Genomic DNA, 15,885 nt, shown 5'->3' on the forward strand with positions numbered 1-15,885 from the left:
TTATTTTTAATCGGTGTTTTAAATTAAAAACTGATTTTTAATTAAAAAATAATAATAATTCAAAGGCAACGGCTATGACGTTGCCCAATCGCTTGCCGCCACGCCAGCTGCTCGCTGGCACAGACGTGCTCGATGCATCGAGCAGCGGCGATGGAGCTCGTCCTTGCCAGCGGCACGGACGGACGGACACCGTCCGTCCACCGTTGCAGATGCTCAGAGCATCCACATCGGAGAGCAGGCTCTGTCTGTCCGTCCGTGCCGCTGGCAAGGACACGCTTGTCCGCCTCTGCGTTGTTGCCGCTGGCACGAACATGTTCTTAGCTTATATAACTGTTTAAGTATTATGAGTCTACTTATTATCAATTTGTTTTAAGTTGCAACAAGGTATGTCTACTTAGACCATCCACATCGGAGAGTAGGCTCTGTCCGTCCGTCCGTGCCGCTGGCAAGGACACGCTTGTCCGCCGTTGCGCTCTTGCCGCTGGCACGGACGTGCTCTTAGCTTATATATCTGTCTAAGTATTATGAGTCTACTTATTATCAATTTGTTTTAAGTTGCAACAAGGTATGTCTACTTAGAGCATCCACATCGGAGAGCAGGCTCTGTCTGTCCGTCCGTGCGTGCCGCTGGCAAGGACACGCTTGTCCGCCGCTGCGCTCTTACCTCTGGCACGGACGTGCTCTTAGCTAAGAGCACGTCCGTGCCAGCGAGCAGGGCGACGTGACACGTTTCTATTGGCCGTTGGCATTTTCTTTTCTTTTTTTTAAAAAAATCGAAAATAATACCAAAAATTTTTAAAAATATATTTTCGGATTCCCAAAAATATACAGATTTTATTACCATTTTTTTAAAAAAAATTTGAAATTTTTTTAAAAAAATTAATCCCAAAATCATATATAAATACACACATTCATCATCCATTTGAGCGAAATTCGACCACGAGTAGTGGATTTTTAAAATTTTATGAATTTAATTATGTTATTTTTAATTTTTAGGATTTAAATTATGTAATTTTTAATTTTTAAGACTTTAATTATGTAATTTTTAATTTCTAGGATTTTAATTATGTAATTTTTAATTTTTTTGTAATTTGTAATATTATATCAATTATTTTTAATGAATTTTAATTTTGTGGAAATTTTTTTATTTAAATTGAATAATGGAATGGTGGGGCTCTTGTGCTCGTCCTTGCGGAAGAGCACGAATGTGGGTGTTGTGCTCTTGCCTAAAAGCAGGGAGTAAAAGTGGGGTTTTGTATCTCATTTCATGTTACCACTTACTCCCTTGTGCAGACATTATTGCCCTCCATCTTTACCACTTTTCTCCAACATACCACTCTAACCCTAGAATATATAATTTCCTCCTCATTTCTTCCTTCCAGCAGCAGCAGCTCGAAGACTCAGGTATGCTTCAATGAAATTCCCTCAAAGTTTGATTTTATCCCAAGTTATTAACAATATCTTGCTTGAAATCATGATAAAAATGAGTTTTAATGAGGATACCCATCAAGAACCAATGATTTTTTGTTCTAAGAATGTGTCTTTTCTTATTAACTAGCAGATTTGCTCACTATGGGAGAATTTGGCAATTGGAACACGTCTCAAATGGTTGAAGGTGAGTTATTTTGACTTACCAAATCTTGTGTTGTTAGCTATAGAATACCCAACCCACATTCATATGCTTTTGTCGGAATAGATTCCCAAATTGGAGAAAGAGCTGGTCGCAGGCCGAAGACAGATCGGACTCGACGCAGCTGGTCTACTCGTGAGGAAGAGGCCTTGATGTTAGCACTAAAAGACCTTATTGTAAACAAGTGGAAATCAGATAACGACTTTCGTGGTGGGTATCTAGCTCGGATTGAGGAAATCATCAAGCGTGAATGCCCGAACATCGACATTAAGGCAACCCCCCATATCAGCTCCAAGCTCCAGCAATGAAAAAAAAACTACTTCTCTCTGGTTAACATGCTCAATCGAAGCGGCGTTGGCTTCAATTACAAGGGCGATCACAAGATTGATTGTGATAACGACCAATGGGAGCAAATTGTTAGGGTGTGCTTCTTACTATTATTGACTTTTACTTATGTTTACACCTGTTTTTTGTAAGAGCGACTGTGTTTGATTTGTGATGGGTGTTTAATGGTGTTGTAGATAGATAACAATGCACGCTACATGCGTTTCAAGTCGTGGCCTCTGTTTGATGAATGGAAAGAGATTTTTGGTAAGGATCGTGCAACGGGATCTTCTGGTCGGGATTTGCAGGAGCTTTACCATGGCGTGCGCTCACATCTCAACGTGGGTAATGGGAGTCAGGAGGCTGAGTTTGAAGCTAGTGCTGATGGCCATTCTGGAACTAATACGGATAACACCACGAACTCACAAGGAATGCCAGTTAACACCATGGGCTCAGGAGAAATACCAGATCAGAGTACGGGAGACAGTGACACCGGAACTCAGCTTCCCGCACAGACAAACAGTGACACTGGAAAAAAATGTCCAAAGAAAACAGGTAATAGGGCTGATGCTTTGCTTGAATTGCTTGCTAAAGGACAGGATGAAACCAACGCTAGGCTTGATAAGTTGGCTGGTAGGATTGGGTTTGAGTTCGATGCTAGCAAGGCAAGAAAGAAAGTGTTTGGCATGCTAGGTAATATTCAAGGCATTACTCTTGGGCAACAAATCGACGCCGCTGAATTCATCCTTAGTAAAGTCGAACATTTGGACTTGTTCAATAGCCTTCCTGAAGCTTTTCACCACACTTACGTTCTTCGTGCATTGGAGAAGATCCACCATTAATTCGTGTGGTTATTTGCTTCATCTTTTGACTTAGCTATTTTGTAGGAGATGATATTTAATCCTCCTTATGTGCATTGAACTATAATCACACTTATTATATTTTGTCTAGGTTTTACTGCTCAAATGTATGAGCTTAAAACATTGGGATTCAGCCTTGGTTTGTATTTGACGACTGTTGTGATGACTCTATTTGTGGAATCTATGGAACCTCGTAAATATGTTACTCCCTCCGTTTCACTATAGTTGAGTCCTTTTTCCATTTCGGGAAGTTTCTTCATACTTGAGTCATTTCCATATATGGTAACTTTTTTTTTTCTTTCTTACTTTACTCTTTCTTACTTTATTCTCTCTACTTTATTCACTTTATACTTTATTCTCTCTACCTTTTCATCTCTCTTACTTTTTTAACTATTTATTTAACACACTCAATATCCCTTTCTTAGACTCAGTGCCCAAAAGTTTCGCCTCAACTATAGTGAAACGGAGGGAGTACGTATTATGACTATAATTTTCTGTCAAATTACTTATAATTCCATGTTTATTGTACTGTCATGGGCTTCTTCCCTTTTAATGGTGCTACTGATTGCTGCATATAAATGAGTTTTTGTTGTTGGCATCTGATTTTCTCGTCCAACTGTATAATCAGACAAACAAATCCATGGGAACTAATAAAAAAATACTTTTTTTGATAGAGAATGAATGACAAAAGGTAATTATTATTGAAGTTTTTAGATGAGGACAATAATTATTTTATAGAAGGAGTTATTTTTCAAATGGCCTTCAACAAGATGAGATTCACAAAGAATCGACTGAAGCTGTATGATGTGTAATTTTCAATTGGACCTCGCGGCAATTTCACCCTGTCGGGTGTTTTGGAAAGTGGGAATCACCTGACCGGGTGTTCCTTATGGACTCAGCATGCACAATTGAAAACGCCCGACCGGGCATTTCGCAACTTCAAATCGCCCGACCGGGCGAAGTTTCTGGACTCCTCAGGCGTAAAGCATTTCACCCGGCCGGGTGTTCTAAGCCTGGAAATTCACCCGGCCGGGTGTTTCTTCTGTTTTCTCAGATGTGCATTTCCGACAAACTTCCAGCTTCTAACACCCAAAACTACACTAAAAGCACGACTTGATGAGTTACAATTAACATAAAAAAATATTTAGTCTACGGGGGAAAGTATAGGACATATGCTTCGTATCACTGTACCTAGTAATTCTCAAAATCTTTATAAGAATTACTGATTCTCTTGCAATAATAGCATTTCTTATTCATCTTTATCCCTATTTTCTGAAACTCATGTTTATTTCACAAACAAAGTTACATAACATGTCGCATAGAGCAACTTTTGGAATCGAAATAATTCTACGGACTACACATGAGATTACATATTTTTAAAACCACACACTCATAACATGCATAAGACGACAACAACCATGTCGCAAGATAGACTTATTGTTCAAGTGGAAATTCTAAGTTTACAGCATAGTAGATAAGAGTCACGATTATGGTCAGCGCCACCGTAAAGTTGGGTTTGACGATGCACAAGAGCTACCGTTTGAGGAGTCAACCGTCCTTATTGGGGCGTTGTCAAAGCCGTGGTAGATGAAATTTTCAGGTCGTTTCCAAGCTCCCTATCACGAATCTCCATGGAATTTGATGACTCACAGTCATGGGAGTGTGAACTCTCATTGAACAGCTTGCGTGGCAGTAGATGGCTATCATGATTATATCCACTTACATAATCTTCACACTGGCCCTCATCAACATCCGGATTTAGATCAATGGTGGTATCTGAGAGCACAATAGTTTCTATATCGTTCTCGCTCACATTGATGTCACCACTAAACAACATCTTGAGCAGCTTGAACTCTGGTTCTCCATTCTTTGTATATGCTCCAGCAAAGTCATTTTTCTAATCACAATAAACTCAAAAAAATTATTTTTAAAAAGAGCATCATATCAGTACATCATAACAAAAAAATTGAGCTCAAAATAACCTTAAGGATGGCCGTCCAAGTTTTTTCAGAAGCAAAAACCTTGTTCGACGAGGGCTCGAATCATGTATTCGGATGCTCGACCAATGATTTGAAGGTTTGGTAGCGATGCTCCAGGAATTGCAACTGATTATAGATGTCATCCATATTCACACGAGTACCTGTCTCCTCCTCGATTGTAGCTTCAGCTTCATACAAGAATTCGTGCGGGATGACCGTACCCTTGAACTTATGCAACTGCTTCTCTCTCAGAATACTAGTAAGAATCAGAGTGTCATGCTCATCTGTCCATATCCCATGATAAAGATATTCATCTTGAGATTTGGGTTGATAAGCCATTTTTTGTTTACGTTGTGAACCCATGTTACTCATATTTATAAGCTACACAATTGAGTAGAAAATATTTTTCAATCTAGATATGAATGTTACGTTTTTTGGTCTCCAAGCAAGTATGTGATAAAGCTGATTCACCTATCTTCATGGAATAAAGCTGATTCATGAATTAACAATTCATTTCACCAAACTCGTGTAGCATTCAAGTAGGTTCACTTTCACGTGAAGCTGAAGGATGCTATGATAATTCAGAAGATTCACCTATCTTCATGGAATAAAGCTGATTCATGAATTAACAATTCATTTCACCAAACTCTTGTGGCTCGTTTGGTTGCACTGATAGTTTTGTTTCATAATGATAGTTTTAGATATTTGGATGATAAAATGATACTTTTGCATCATAAAATGATAGTTTGAGGGGACAAAATGATAGTTTCAAATGATAAAATGATACTTTTGCATGATAAATTGATTGTTTGAGTTCTTTGGTTGGATAAAATGATACTTCTGCATCATAAAATGATAGTTTGAGGGGACAAAATGATAGTTTCAAATGATAAAATGATATTTTTGTTTCATAATGATAGTTTTAGATTTTTGGATGATAAAATGATACTTTTGCATCATAAAATGATAGTTTGAGGGAACAAAATGATATTACCTCCTCTCTTGAATAGCTCTCATGGTTTATAATAAGAAATATTTATTTTTGTTGAAGTTAAATAAGTTAGATAATTTAAAATTATGATTTTGATGGCTTGAATTAAAAATAAATAAATAAGCCTTTAATTCAAGTATGTTCACTTTCACGTGAAGCTGAAGGAGGCTATGACAATTCAGAAGATTCACTTCACAAGATCGTAATAGAGTCAAATCAGTTTTTCTAACCACACATAAAGGCAAATAAAAAGTTAAGACATAAATTACAAACTAATATAACAGATATATAGTCAAGAGAGATCCAAATAGAGGTCAATAGTGTATGCCCCAACATCAAAGATGTGAATATTTTGACAGCAACACAGTGGAATGCCTACAAGCCTACAACAATTTACCAATAATTACACCAAGAAGTACAAGAACCATGCTCATAAAAACTACAACACATGTCTCAAATTCTGATAAAGTGAGTGCTCGGGTGGGAACGGCTGATATTGCTTCAGATGTGGGCTTCTCACTTGTTGTTGATGCTTGACGCATAAAAACTTGATCTTCGAAAGTTGAAGAGTAATTTTGGTATTCATCGCACCATATGAAAGATTGAAAATGCTTCCCGTTAACTGGACATTTGTAGTAAAACCGACCAGGATTATTGGCAAACTTTCCTCCACAGCGAACAATCATCTTTCCATTCCCATAACGACATTGTGGTGCGGACTCATGGTCGACTATATCATGGCCCTTCATTCTGAGAACAAAGATGCACAATAAAATGTTAACATCGTTATTTGTACACATAACCAAACTTAGACAAAATGCAGATAGTATGCGAGTACATAGTATGACTTAAAATGTTCAAAAATCAAGACGCACGATACTCACACGCATCCATATGTCAGCTGCCATTTGATCCCGTTTGTTATTCCAATCGATTGTAGGATCAATAAATTCAACATATTCAGTATCATCTTGCTCAGCAAACATTTCATTGTCAACCATGTTAGTGTCCACTAATTGTTCAATTGGATCCACTGCCATCTCCCCCCTTATGTAATTATGTAGAAGAAAACAAGCCATTATCAACATAATTTGTGTTTCGATTTGATAGTAAGATGCACTACGTAGAATACTCCAACGCATCTTAAGAACATCGAAAGCCCGTTCAATAATGTTCCTTGCACTCGTATGTCGCATATTGAACATTTCACGAGGATTCTTGGGCCTCTCAGTGTCCGGACCCCATTCCTGCAGATGATATCGAACTTCTTTGTAGGGTGTCAAAAAACCTTCACTATTTACATATCCGTTGTCACACAAATAATAATTACCTACAGGTACATCATAATCCATTGTTGTTATGATTTACGCCAACGGAATTTAGAGCTTAACGTTATACAAAAGACTATTATCCTAGACGACAGACACATAGATTACCTTTGGGGACTTTAATACCAAATGGACGAGAAATTGCATCTCGTAGGATACGTGCTGTTGGGGTTTGGAGCCCCTTGCACAGCGGAAGTCATGCATTCACAAATAAATCATACATACAGATCTATTTGACCGATTATGGGATTAATTAACTGCATGTTAAACACATAATTGCATCCAAGAACACATATAATTCACAAATAAGGAATCAAAACCCTAGTTCATGAATTCCTACGGTTTAGGGTTACCGATCTGATTCTCCAAAGAATCGACGACTACTTGCGCCTTCTCCACGTGATGTTCTTCATACTCAACCACGAATCTTCTAATATGTATCCCGAACTCAGATAATGACCTTTGGGTGGGCAAAGCTTGTCAGAATCGAAAAGGGCTTGATTGGAAAGAAGACAGAACTCTAGTTCTGTGAAGAACTGATTTTTCCGTCCACTCCCAGAGGGGAGCACGAAATTTTTAATGTTTATTAAGGTTTATTCTCCTTTCTAATCTCCTTTTATATAGAGTTTTGATGGGCCAGATTAGGGATCCATGGAGGTTGGACTTGGGCCAAACCTGTTGGACTTTTACTAATTAAATTGAGCCCTAATTTAATACAAGTCCAATAGAATATTATTATCATCCACTATAGTATAATAATATTGACTGCCCGTCCAATCCCAAATTACGAGTAATCCGGACTTTACCTCTTTAATTTATTATTTCCCGTGTTTAAGATATAAATATCCATTAATTAATTTGAGTCTGCTATTTGGCTTTAATTAATTAATATCTTTTTCCAAGAGTTGTCTAGTTCGAAATCTTTATTTATTATTCTGGAATAAATTCCAACCGGACGGGTTTCTGAATAATAAAACCTTTTTCGAACACCTCTTGAGGATATTATCAAACTGGACTCACCCAGCACACGATTCATTGCAATAACAATACTAGCACCTCTAGACATAGATCACCACTACCCAAGATATCAGGATTCTTGGATTGCGAAAAATCCACACCATTTGATAAATCAAAGTAGTGCATAATCAATATCGTATGCTCAATGTTATGTCAATAATGATTAAGAAATAACAATCACCGAAACCTCGTCTTTCAGTAAATAACAAGAAACACTTATCTCAACTGTTAGATCCTTCAGTGCTATACCACACCAGTGTCGTTTATTTCCTAAGGTAAGGAAATATGCGGACTGACACTGCAACCTTTCACGATAGGTAGCCAAAGCCTATCTAGGTTGTGAAATTCTATTTCTCTTCTACAAAGGACCGACTGTGTCACCTTCTGTGAACGTCGTTCACGACCAGTCTACTATGCAGAAGAATTAGACTTATTTGCTTCTTATACATTTAAATGTTTGAGAAACATCTTATAAATGCATAAGCTAACCCCAATGCGATAAAATTAATTCTTCTTGCCTTGGGTTAAAAGTGGATTGTAGAGTTATTTGTATACAAGCAATTCTATCCGTGCAACATGCTCGAAATATGCTTTTCAGTATACCAATCCTAACACGTGCATCACCTGCGGACCCTTCCCAATCCGGTAAAACATATACAAAACGCATGTCCCTCGTGCACGCTGCCAAGGTATTTGTGGCTATTTGCCCTTTCCTAGTTCGATATCTTGGCTTATCAGCCAATGGAACTCGGACGTTAATATATGTCCCATCTAACGCACCTAAGCAACCCTACAAGTTAACACATATATATTTATCAATAAACACTACATACCAAGTTTCCACGAAAAATCTATATAATCCGATTCATGTGAGTAAATCTTAGACAATTTACCTTAAACCACTTCCACCTAGGGTCAACACTGTTGTCAGGTACCGAAGTTGGCTTAGCTATAAACATTTTATGCACCAGTATGATGGCTCGGAGGACAACATGGACATAGTATGAAACTGTTTGACTAGACCTTAAAAAATCAAAACTAACCACCTGGTTCTTTTTGTGATGTGATAAAACACATAAGATAAAGCCACTTGTTCCTCTACTTTAACAAATGATCCATCTACCAACCCAGCTCCTTCTCTAAGAAGAATACATAGTCTCCCGAAACAATTTCGGTCCATGCGTAGATTATTTATGCAGTCCTTATCATTAACACCTGTCAATCTAGTAAGACGATTGACCTGGGTAGGTATGCGGGTTAGACGGCGAAATAAACGCCGTGCCTGGTTCTTTTTAATCCACTTAGAACCATTAGTCAGTTTCAAGAATTCACGGATAATGATCACGGTTCGTGTGTTGTGCTTTTGTAGTATGTCTTCAATAAGCAAGACGATTTCTTCGTCGGACAATGAACTTTCACTCATAATTATAAAGCAACACAACACTTGGAAATGCCTGCCAATTAAATTACCCAATCCAATTCATGCCAAAAAAAACCCAAGTACTGCTAAAATAAATCTCTGCCAATTAACAAACCAAAACCAGAAAGAATAAGAAAATACAAAACATAATGGTTTGACCATTTTATAATGAATGTCGTGCCTGGACGGACTGTATTTGGAGAAATCAAAAATTGAAATCATGAAATTAGGGTTTACCTGCAGTGGCTATAATTTCACCAATGGACCGAAATAGAGTTCTTCAACGAAGAAACCTTCGATTGTGTGTAAATCTTCCAAATAGGGCTGCACAAAACAAGAGGCCAATTTTAATGAGATAAATTCGCGTAAAAAAAGAAATTGATTTGTTACAATCGTGTGGTGTTCTAAAATCTGAGAGAAAACGGGAAGAGAAAATCGGGAAGAGAAAATCGTGTGGTGTTCGAAAAGAAATCGTGTGATGTTTGCTGTGAATCTGCCCAAATGAGAAAGAGAGAAAGAAGATGGAAGAAAGAGTTTGAGCGTGAACATCAAAGTCAAGGAGGGCTAATTTTGGAAGGCAATTTTATTTCTTGATGGAGTGGAAAATAAACAATGGTTGAAAGGGAGATAAGTTTTCAGAGGTAAGTTGGTATACACTCTTGGGCCCTTGTCGGGCCGACGTATTTTGCGGGCTTTCTTACAAAAGTTGAAAGTGTATCAAAGCATGGAAAAAACAAGTAAATGGGCCTGTTTCTTGGATTTTCTGGGCTATCAAACATGCCCTTATTAAGTTGTCCAAAATTTTCCCCTTACAACAAGGTCATTTGTGTGTTATCAGAGATAGGGGTGAAACCTGATTTCAAGTTATTGAATGCACTCATGGAGTCTCCTTAGTCTGAGTGTGGGTTGGGGTTATTATAGTTCTGATAATTTTTTATATAATGCGATAATCTGATATGAATCTACATGAAATTAATGGGTTTGGTCAAGTCTTAATGGGTTTGGGTCATTACCAGGTTGTCCCAATAAGAATCTTATGATTTCGGGTTGAGTCGAATTGGGTTATCCGATAAGAAATAAATTATTATTTTCATTATTTTATTTATTAAAAATACTAAACTTTAATTTTATTATCTAAATATTGGTTGTGATAAAGTTTTAATCATGTTATAACATGTTTTAATTGTGTAATGTCATACTCCATTCGTCCCATAATAGATATCACACTTTCTTTTTCAGTTTGTCCCTCAAAAAATATATTATTTTCTCTCACCACTTAACACACAAAATAGTGCTCCCTCCGTTCTGCCATAGTTGAGTCATTTTTTCATTTGGGTTGGGTCGATATTGGATTGACCCAATAACAGCCTAATCCGTATGATTTGTCAGCCCTACGTTATTATTTCTCAGATGATTTTTTACAAATTTAAATTGAGGGTTCTAAATTTCTAATAATCAGATGATTATTACTATTATTTTCTAAATAAGGGCTTCTGCAAGATAAAAACGTGAGAGTTTATATGGAACGGTCCATTAATATACAGAGCCCAATAACAAACATACATGGGCCAACTACAAATGAGATGAATGCGATCAGTACACAGAAACATGCTCAATTTAATAACAAAAAAATAGTGAAATAAAACAAAACAGAAAATATACAAAGCTACACAAGCTCTAGTTCTCCGTCAACAATCTTACAATATTATTTCATCGCATTTCATATACAATAATGTAATACTATTATCGTTGTTGCTGATTTTTATTTTAATGGCCACACTTGTAACTATAGGCTATAGCTTATGAAAAAAAGAATACTCATATTAGTCATTTTTACATTTATACCCATTAATTTATAGTATTAGATTTCTGTAACAATTTAGCTTTTGTTATTTTCTGTCCAACCAAATAAAAGTTCCGCAAAAATTATATGTATCCCCTATATATAAAACCATGTGGTGACATAAATGCGATTAACATCTACAAAATTTTCCCTTGATCAGTGGCGGACACAGTAAGAGGGAGGGGAGGGCTTAAGCACAGGCCAACAAAAAAATTTCTTCCTTTTTTCTACTTCAAAATTTTTTGAAAATTTCTAAAGCAAGCTTCAGCCCTTGCCAAGATAGTGCCCTTGAAGACTAAATCTACAAAAATTTAATGGTAGAGAAGGCTGAATTAAACCAGGAAATTGAAAAATTACAGAAGAAAATATTGAGGAAAAATGGCCGTCCAATGAAGGAAGAAGGAAGAAGATGACATTTAATATTATATTATTATATTATACAGTTGCTTTATTGAATGTTGCGCCTATTACGTTTATTGACTTTAAAAATTACAGTATTAGTTAATTCACTAAAAATCCATAATTTGATAGTATTAAAAATTAATAATAATTGACTAAAAAGAAAAAAAAAGCAATTGAGGTCGACCGAAAAAGTTATTAGTGGCTTCAACTTATTCCTATATAATCAGTAAAATTTATCATGGACCAATTTTAATTTTTAAGTTCAGTTTTTTTCTTTATTTTTTTTCAATTATGTAAATGTTTATATTTTATAGTAATTCTTTATATTTACTTTATTATGAGAATTTGAGAATAAAATATAAAAAATATGATTGGATGTGTAGTATATAGTATAATTCATATATATAAAGTTATGCGATTTAATAAAAAATAGATTGCTTTTCCTGGCTTTTAAAATATTTGGGTTAAAATTTTTATACTAAGTTTGAATTTAAGTTGTTCAAAGTTAGAAGTTTTTTTTTTTTTCTTCGCCTTGTTCAAAGTTAGAAGTTGATTCAAATAACATTTACACTTTTTAAAAAGTACTATCTCCGTCCCATTCAAGATGTTCACATTTCATTTTTAGTTTGTCTCATTCAAGATGTCCACTTTTTATATTTTGAATTAAATTTCTCTCTCCTCTTTTCTCATTAAAATGTTCAATCATTTTTCCATTCTACTTTATCACAAATAACTATTACACCTAAAATTCCGTGTCACTCAAGAATATGACCATCTTGAATGAGACGGAGGGAGTAGTATAATTTAATTTGTGGGAACACTCAGTACTCAATATTCACCGTTTTAGTAAAAATAAATACAAATATAATATGAAATGCGCTAATATTTTGATGATATACTTTTTTTGTCCTGCTATAAAGCGAAATTTTCTTTTAGACATGAGATTTTATGTAGTGTTTTTTAGGCTTAAGTAAGGAAAGAAAAAAGTATAGATGGTGATGTTTCTAATTAAGGAAACGGGTCAGTTTAGGTGGGCGTCCCAAAAAGAAAACGAGTCCCCTTAAGTGGATGGGGAATATTACTTTTTAATATATATAGTGAAGCCCCCGCTAAGAAATTTTTCTGCGTCCGCCACTGCCCTTGATCATACTACAAACTTCGTATCTATTTTAAAATTTGAGAGTATCTTATTACCATTTTACTCTTATTAAATAATTTTAGAATTTTAGTTGTATATGTGCATTTGCCATGATGATCAATTATACTCCATGTTACATACATGCATTTTCTTACATGCTTGATATTATGATATACTTCTCTGTCCCATAAAAATATGGGCAATGTGTATGACACGAGAATTAAGACAAAATTGGTAAAGTAAGAGAGATGATGAAAATGGTATGGTAAAGTAAGAGAGAGGAAGGAAAATGGTAGTTAAAGTAGTGTTAGTGGATAATGAGACCTACATTATTAAATTAATAAATATAACTTTTCAAAAATGAAATACACATATTTTTGTGGATTCTGGGACGGGGAGAGTATGTAATTTAACGGTATATAGTATACACCTCGAAGAGAGGTAATGAAAATATAAATAAATAAAATTAGCTGGCTGGTGAGAGCTTTTAAATGTTTGTGATCTAGAGTCCATCCATGGTGATGGTCATTGACTCATTATTAAGCTTCAATAATTTTGATTAAGCTTGCCATAAATAGGTTGGTGTATGACAACTGACAACCAAAACTGGTAAACTCACTCAGACATTATTAATTGCTCTTTCTAGTCCATCACCATTATCAAACAAATGATGTTGTATAAGATTTAATTCCACAATAATATTTGTGGGACCTATATTTTAGATAATTGATTAATACTGTTGCGGGTTTAACAAATATTTATCAAATAAAAAACATAGTATACACAAGCTGACAAGCATGAAGTTTATCTAAATAGGGTGTCAAAGGATGCAAATACATCTCCAAGTATCAACTCAAAAACCACTAAATTCGATTGGCCGCAACTGTGAATTTAAAAAAAAAAGCCAATTTCTATGACAAATTTCACCTGTAAATATGCAAATCTTATTGTCCTCATTAAACATTTTATATTTTGATAGTTTTTCTTCTTTTGTGCTAAAGCATGGAAAAATTATTAAAATCTAAATTAAAAAGAATCCCTTCTTCTTGCCCTTATCCCTTCCACCGGAAAATATAGAACCCAACCCAAACAGATTCGCAGACGGAACGTTCAAAACGGGGTTAACTTTAACGGCGCCATTGTACGAGCAGTAGCCGACCTTCTTCGCCGGCGGTTTACGGTAGTTACTTGACGAAAACTCCTTCAAGGCTCTGTTTGGCAACGCGCATTTCTGAAAATTCTGCTTCTGATTACTCCGCTTCACGCTAGCCGTGGATCCAGTCGAGTTGCTGCGCGACAGAAGCGGCAGCGGGCACAACGTCCTCGCGTAACCGCTGCCACAGTTCAAGCTCGCGCTCCGCTTGAACCGCCAAAACGATGTCGTCGTCGTCGCTGGCCTCGGATTCTGCTTCTCCGAACCGGAAATTGTCCGATTCATCCGCGGCGGCGGAGGAAGCGGAGGTGCTGCCGATCTGAGAATCGACGGCGACGATCGCCTTTTTATTTCGATCGGGAGGATTTTGCCGTCGGAGAAGAGCTCGTCGGCGGAGGAGGATTCGTGGTCGAAGCTCTCGCGGAAAACGCAGAAGTCGAAGTCGATGGTGGAAGAGGAAGACGATGGGACGTAGTGCTCGATTGGAACGGCGTCGTTTCGGAGATCGTGGGAGAATGAGATGCGAGGGCTGATCTCGGCGCTCGGGCTGTCGGGGAAGACTTCGACCGCCATTGTTAGTCGGTATTTTGTTGCAGAGGTCAAAACATCGAACAGTTGGTAGGCTTGTTTGGCTGATGATGATGGGAATTGGGAGGTGAGGATTTAAAGGTGGGTTGTAGAGAATTGAAATGGAAGTAATTGTAAAAATGGGACTCATGCATGACGGTTTTTAAAAGGTGGAGTAAATCATAAAAAATGCCTCATTTAATACAACAAAAATAAATTACATCCAACTATTATAATATAATCACTCCATGCATAATTAAATGTTAGTTTTAAAAATATTACATCCAGTTAAAAAGAAAAGAATAGAAAAATAAGTAAGATATTATTTCTGATTTAATATACTCCGTATTAATTTTATAATAAAAATTTGAATGAAATAAATTAGTGTAGTGTTGATGCATGATTCACTTATGAAAAAGAGTACTCCTTCTATCATATACTCCATAAAAATAATCATTCTTTCGAGTATTTTGGTATATTCCATAAAATAGTCTACATCTAATTTTAGTAATTTCTTTATCTCTAATAAAATGAGGCTCATTCTTTATTAATAATGTTAGTATGCCTTGAATATGTATAATTTGCCGCTAGCCAAACGGGGCATGTTTCTGTTTTAGGTCTGAATTTTGTATTAGGTCTAGCCCGTCGTCTGTGTGCCTATTTATATATAAGTAACGTGCATAACTCTGTAATCTGAAAACACTCTGAATAATATCTGTTCTCCGTTTTCGCCCGTGGACATAGCCAACGCAACGTTAGTGAACCACATAAATTATGTGTCTCTTTACGTTTCAGTTTGTCTCAATTACACAATTGCTATATTCTGTCACAACAAATAATGTAGAGAAGACTATTCTCTACATTACTTTCTTTCTACTTTAACCATTTATTAGAGAAAATTCTTTTTTTGTTCTAGGGAACTTTAATCATTCCATGAAAGGGGTAGTTTTTTTTAATTCCCACAAAGGGTGTGACGCATGTCCGTCATGCGTCTCTATAAGACATATGTGACTTATGCGTCGCTTAAAAAAACACGTTTTTTTAAAGACGCATGAGTCTCATGCGTTTTTATGAGAGACGCATGTTGCTCATGCGTCTCTTAATGAAATAAATGACCCCAATACAGAATAGAACAGAACGCGAGAGAGACGCATGAGCTTCATGCGTCTCTCATAAAAACGCATGAGCTACATGTGTCTTTAAAAAAATGCATTTTTTAAGCGATGCATAAGT

This window comes from Salvia splendens, chromosome 17, assembly GCF_004379255.2.
Source record: "Salvia splendens isolate huo1 chromosome 17, SspV2, whole genome shotgun sequence".
In the NCBI taxonomy this organism is placed as follows: Eukaryota; Viridiplantae; Streptophyta; class Magnoliopsida; order Lamiales; family Lamiaceae; genus Salvia; species Salvia splendens.